At 32.4% G+C, this 7,218-nt stretch overlaps 1 non-coding gene across 1 annotated transcript; it reads right to left on the reverse strand.

Moving 5' to 3' along the window:
- Positions 1 to 6,498: 6,498 nt before the first annotated feature.
- LOC133802762 (small nucleolar RNA R71) lies at positions 6,499 to 6,605 on the reverse strand. Its single transcript, XR_009877509.1, has one exon. It is a non-coding gene; the product is annotated as a small nucleolar RNA R71 (small nucleolar RNA).
- Between the last annotated feature and the right edge of the window lie 613 nt (positions 6,606 to 7,218).

The following is a 7,218-nucleotide window of genomic DNA, read 5'->3' on the forward strand; positions in this document are numbered from 1 at the left end:
ATACATTGGGGACAATGTATTACATAAGTTTGGGGGAAGAGCTTTGTTGCGTTTATATTGCGTAGGTTTTCTGTAATAGTCTTTGTTTTCTTTATTATGTAGTTTTTTTTAGGTTGTGTTGTGTCTAGGGTGTTTAGAATGTTTGATCAGTCAAGTTGATAATGATTAGCTGATGATAATGAATGAATGAATTGCTCATATAGTTTGATGAAATGAAAGCCATAAAAATTCAACCAAATATGTGTGCTTGGTTGAATATTTCTTTGAGTTGCTTGGGTCCATTTAAATATATGAGAGCTTGATCATGATTTTTTAGATAAATTTTGTGCATTTGATGATATTTATGCTTGCTAAATTTTGGTTCAAGGAAAGATGGATGATTATGCTTAGCTCTTGCTTGCTTGCTACTTGAGATGAAATCCTAGATAATGCGTGTTTAGGAAGGTGATTTAGGCCATTTTTGGAACGATTGAGCCTTTCAAGCCAACCTTGATTAATTTAATCCCTAGTTTCCTTCTTTTTTGAGCCTTACGTTAAATTCTTTGTTGTGCACCTATTTTGAGCCTACTTGAAAGATGTTATAATGTTTCTTTCCCATGAATAATTACCATGAGCATATAAGTGAATGATGATTGGGGACTGGTTTTGTAATGGTGTGTATTTTGGATTGGGTGTTATCAATTGAAAAAAAAAATAGATTGAGAAATATTCTTAAAAAAAAACAAATATTGAAAGTAGATTACACTCTTTTGAACATAAAGTGAAAGAAAAAAACAAGTTGGGGGAGTGTAATTTTGAAGGAAAATGAAATGTAAGTGTGAATTTTCTCAATCTAAGAAGAAAGAAAAAGAAAAATAATATATATTGGGATTGTCTTTGGGTTGTAATGTGGATATCAAGTTTGGTTTGTATGGTTTGTGCTTATGGTAATTTTGAGCTTAAATGACATTTCATCTACCTATGCCTAAGTCTATCGTTATAAGCTATAAAAGTCCTATTGATTCTTGGGCATGTGTTGTCTACATTAGTGGAGAGTAGTAAGTGAAGCAAGCATATGAGATAATAAGATTTGATGGTTTGTGGTGAGTAATTTGGTAAGTTTAAATGGAATCAAATGCAAGTTATTTATTTATCATGATTAGGAGAGCATATATTTGTTGTGATTTGAGTGAGTTGAAGAAATATTTTGATCAAAATTCTAGATTATCATTATGGTTGTATTCTTTTTTTGAAAACTATACGAGCAAGACAGACATAATTTGGAGGCTTGATTTGTTTTTGTTTGGTTGTTTAGGGTTTTTAGGATTGTTTGGAGTAAATAATATCCATCATTATTGAGTAAATAAAGCTTTTGGACCGAGTCCTAGTCTCTAGGACCTCGAATTCTACTAAATCGGGTAGTAGAATCATTCCCGAGCCCTTAGGTTTGAGTTCCCGCCATCCAAAACCTAATTTGGCCAAAGTCTCCAATTTGAGCAACAATGCCCCTTACAAGCGTCACGGCTCTCCTCAATTCAGAGAACCCAACCTTCATTTTTCCTGGACACGGGCCGTAGCGCAGCCCACCAAGCGCCATGGCAGTTCAGGGAACTACCCTAGCCTCTGAGTTTGTGAGGGCCGTGACGCGACTCTGCGAACCTAGTTTTTCAAACACCTTTTTTGAGCCAATTCCCCCCAAAATTCACCCCAAAGTAGTACCGTACCCATAATTGACTCCCAAAACATCATCAGTACATTATAAACATCAAAACCCATCCTCAAACTTAAAAAACTATCCACCAAATACAAAATTTAAACCTCAAGTTCAAAATCTCAAGAACACTCTAACACCAAACCAAAATTCAACACAAATAGGGATTATAACTTACCTCAACTAAGAATTACGACCCCTGATTTGTTTTTAATTCAATCCTTAGCTTCAACTCCTTCAATCACCAAACCAAGCTCACCTCCAAAAATTTCAAAGAACTCAACAACCAAGGGAGAGAAAAAGAAAAACGAGAGAGAGAAGAGAGAGGGAACTGAGTTTGTGTTTTCCTTGTTTCCTACCTCTGAAGGAACTCAATGACTAAGTCACTACTAGGAAGGAAAGGACCAAAATGCCCCTTGCACAATCCTTGCTCACTTAATGCCCCCAAGGGTAATATCGTCATTTTCCACATTTCCCACTAATCTCAATTAACGCCTCATAATTTCCTGTTAACTCCAATATCCTCAAATAATCACCAAATAATTTCCCATTACCCAATAAATCCCGGTAATGTACTAAATTACTAAAATACCCTTAGGCTCACCCCGAGCTAGGTATTTTGACCCCGTTATGACTAAACTGCTAACTTGCTCCCTAGGACCGCCTTGTGCCGAATAACTCAAATATATCTACATAATAATATGGTCTCATTCATAAAAGACACACACACACACACATATATATATACAAATATGCCTTCAACAGGTCAAAATTACAAAAGTACCCTTCTGATAAGAAACGGGCCCACATAACATGCAAATACATTCATATTATAATACAACTCACATAATTCATATAATCATGCATATAATCACATAATAATTCAATTATTTCCCTCCTGGCCCCCTAATTAGGTGTGAACATTTGACCCAAAAAACCCGAAAACCCGCTTGACCAGCAACCCGAAAACCCGAATTTTTGCAAAACCTGTCAAATTCGAGTGAAATTCGGTCCAAACTCGACATGCTTCGGGTCGGGTTCGGATTTTGAAATTAAGGGCACACGGGTTCGGATTACACCCGAACCCGAACATAATTTTAAAAAAATATTAAATTTCGAAAAAATTAATGCTCTCTCCTCGGGATAATTTTCCTACTTTATTTCAATATACATCTAAATTTTTTATCCATTTATCTTTCCTTTACTATCTCTCATGTTTATGAATCCTTATACTTGTACATTCAAGCTTTTAGGAATTGATTTTTAAATCGGGATAGAATTTATCAAGCTTGGTTATATCCAAGTTTTGTGTGCTGATTTGTATCATACTTGTTAAGAATCAGGTCTTGAACCTGGTTATATCTGAGGTTTTTAATAATTTAAACTTAGTTCGTGTTAGGTTTATTGATAACTCGAGCTTTAACAAGCCCTTGATATTAAACAATGTTCCCAACTTTCCAAGTTTCATACATGGTTGCGTCCAGGATTTTAAATGATTTCAACTTAGTTCGTGCTAGGTTCATTGAAAACTTAAGCTTTTAAAAAGCCATTGAATAATCAATATTTCCAAGCCTCTAAGTTTTGGACCTGGTTGTATCCAGGGATTTTAATGATTTAACAAGCTTAATTTTTCCAATCTCGGGTTATATGCCCCCCAAGTAACTATAATGTAGAAACTTTCTTGGTTGCTTTTACAAGACTAGAACGCGAACTCATACAATCTTAAAAATTATTTAATAATTTACCTATTATTTAATAAAATGGCTTTTATAAATAAGCCTTACATTGATGGTGGTGCTACTGATAATATTTTTTCAAATGTAGGGCGTTCTAGGTCTTTGGGACTACTTCCCCATTCGGTGGAGCTATCTTTAAAGTTCATTCTCGAAAAACCTCAACGACCTGATATGGTCCCTCCCAATTCGGGCCTAAAACACCATCCTTGGGATCTTCATATGCTAGAAATACCCTTCAGAGAACCAGGTCGCCCAATCAAAATCTACACGTCTTAACTTTAGAATTAAAATAACGAGTGATTTTTTGTTGATAATGGGCAAGTTGTAACTGCGACACTTCTCATTTTTCTTCAATCAGATTGAGGGATGCGTTAAGTAGTCCCTCATTCTGCTCTTGGTTGAATGTCCTTTCCCTGTGAGTGGCTACCATGGCTTCGACTGGAAGGACGGTCTCGCTTCCAAAAGTTAAGGAAAAAGGAGTATGTCTCGTGGAGGTTCTGTGAGAAGTTCGATATGCCCAAAGTACTTGCGGGAGCTGTGATAACTCTACAAAATAGGGTGTAATGATGATTTTGTTGTGAAAATGTGTAGAAAAGTACTTGCCATATTATTATTAATTTAATTAATCTAATCAATTTAATTAATTTAAATTTATTATTTTAATAATCTCATTTTGGCTATAAATATGTAATTTCAAGACCATTTGTGGGTACGTAATTTTTTGTTACCATCTTCTTTTCTACCATTTCTCTCTACCATTCTCTCCTCCAATTAGTATTTTTCAAGAGCATTTTCAAGTATGTATTTTATTTATTTTGTAATTTCTATTCTAGTTATGTGCTTCTAATCTTTTTCATAAGTATTAAGATCATGATGAAGCAGCTTGTAACTAGATAATATTTATGTTGTATGTTGATTTCTCTTGTAATGCATCAAAGTTTATAGATTTTTCTTCTTCATAAATGTCTTTCATCTTTAATATCTTATATTTTGGATTGTTAGATTATATTGGCTTGTTCTTCATTTTGCAAAACATAACATTCTTTGTGTAAGATGTGTCATTCAATTGTACACATCCAATGCTTAGAACAAAAATATTATGTTTTGCCTTATAAATAATGTTATTTGATTTTTTTTTTGTTTCATTAGGTTGATTCACATTAAATACTTTGAAATTATATTGTTTTGAAAAGTGAAGAAAAATCCTATCTTTTTATAAATAATTTGTGCTTAAAATTATAAATCTATTTGGAAAATGATAGTTTGACTTATTTTAATTATTACTAAAACTTGGGAATCAATATAATAATAAGTATTATTAAACTTAAATTTTGTGGATTCTAGTATCTTAATAATCTTTCTTTTACAACTTATTTTCAAATCATAATTGGTTTATTTTTATTCTCTTAAATAGTTTTATTTTAAATCTTTTATTTTATGTTCATGACATTAAATCTCATCAATCTTTGGAGCTAGGTTAGAATTTATTAATTTTTGTTTAAAATAATTTTCTTTTTTATTTTAGACAACTCCTTTGGGTTCGACCTCGTGCTTACACGAACACTATACTTCATATACGATTCGTGCGCTTGCGAATTATAAATATTTAAAACATACTCATTTTGGGTCCATCAAATTTTTGGCATCGTTGCCGGGGACTTGCAAGAAAGGAAACAAACTTTTTCTCAAGGTTAGTTAATTCTTCTACTAGTTATTTAATTTTTGCACTAAAAAAATATATATTTAAAACTATAAAAACTTAAAAAGAAAGATAAAAATAAAATTTGGGACGGTTCTACCACCCATAAAAAAAACTTGCTTATATATATATATATTTTTTTTTAGTTGACGACACTTGTGCCTCCTATCAATCTATCTTTTTAATTTTTATAATTGATGGCACTTGTGCCTCCTAATTTTGTTGTAGTTTTTATTCCTTGTATTTCTTTGTTAGTTGACGGCACTTGTGCCTCCTAACATTTGTTGTAATTTTCTTTATTTATCTTGTTGTTATTTTTATTTATTTATTTATCTATTTTCAATTTACTAACTGATGGCAATTTTGTCTCCTAGCTAGTTGATGGCGATTTTGCCTCCTAGTCTTTTATCTTATGTTTTAGTTGATGACACTTGTGCCTCTTAACTTTTACCTTATTTTTGTTATGGTTGATGGCATGCTATTCCTCCCTACTCTTGCCTAATTTTTTATAGTATTTTTAATCTTACCTTATTTTTCTTTGTCATTTATCATATTATTGTGTAATTGTGAAAAAAAATGCTTAAAAAAAAACTAAATCTTGTCCTTTCACAATAAGTAATTTTTGCTTAAAGGAAACTTGAACAAAATTCTCAATCCGCCTCTACTAATTAGCCTCAGGGAGTTGTTAGTAGTGTGTGAGTAAGTGAAATCAAATACGCCTGGGGGCAAGTAAACAAAAAAAATTATATTGTTGTGAAATCTCTAAAAATTCTAAGTATGCTCTGTGGTTGCGGTTTTAACTGATCTTCTACATCAGAAAATTGTTTATTTGAGATTATCTTTGTTGCCTTGTTTGTGAAAATTGTATGCATCATTGGGAACATAACTCTGAAAATCGATTAGTAAAAAGACGCTTATCTTTGTTTGAAATTGAAAGTGTTAGTAAAAATTTGAGCATCATGGAACCAATTGCTAATATTAATAGAAATCCTGTTGATGAAAATGTTGTGCCTGAAAAAACTTTGTTTGAATATTTTTCACCTATTTCATCTAATGCTCCTTCATGTATTATTTTTCCTACCACTTCTGCTACCCATTTTGAGCTTAAACCATCAATCATTGAATTGTTGCCATCTTTTTATGGGTTAGATAGAGATGATCCTTACATGCATGTCAAAGATTTCTTAGAAATTTGCTCAACATTTAAATTTCAAAAAATTTCTAATGAGTCGGTCAAACTAAGATTATTCCTTTTTTCATTAAAAGACAAATCAAAAGCTTGGTTAAATTCCCTTCCCACGGGGTCTATAACTACATGGGATCAACTTTATAATAAATTATTGCTGAAATTTTTTCCTATGTCTAAAACTAATAGTCTAAGGAGAGAAATCTCTGAGTTTTTTCAAAAAGATAATGAAGAGTTTTATGAATGTTGGGAAATATTTAAAGATTTATTATTAAAATGTCCTCATCATGGTTTTGAAAAATGGAGACTTGTAAAATATTTTTATGATGGTTTGACTCCCTCTAATCGTCAAATGATTCAATCTATGCATACTTGAAATTTTTTAAAATTTCAAGGACAAGAGGCTTGGGACGCCCTTGAAGATTTGTCTGTCAATTCACAACAATAGAATTATTTTGATCCTAGATCTAGGTCAAATAATTTACCAAAAAGAGGAGGAAGGTATGAAGTAAAAGATGAATTAGTCTTAAGAACATCCTTAGACAAATTAGCGAGAAAAGTAGAAGCTTTAGCCATAAGCCAAACTATAAATTCTCAAATACAACCAAGAAAAGATGTTTGTTCTATATGTTCTACTCCTTGCCATAATGCCCAATCATGTCCTTCCTACCAAGAAGCCTTTTCTAAGGAGGCCAATGCTCTTCATGCTTATGGGAAACCAAATGATAGCTCATTTTCATCCTCTTATAATCCAAATTGGAGAAACCACCCAAACTTTTCATGGAGACAAAATCAACCTCCAATGAATCAAGGGTACCAATACAACACGCAAAACCAAACACATTCCCCACAAAATCAACCATATCCTCAACAAAGGAAACCTTCCTTAGAAGATACTTTACAAAAA

Source organism: Humulus lupulus, chromosome 9 (assembly GCF_963169125.1).
Source record: "Humulus lupulus chromosome 9, drHumLupu1.1, whole genome shotgun sequence".
Taxonomy (NCBI): domain Eukaryota; kingdom Viridiplantae; phylum Streptophyta; class Magnoliopsida; order Rosales; family Cannabaceae; genus Humulus; species Humulus lupulus.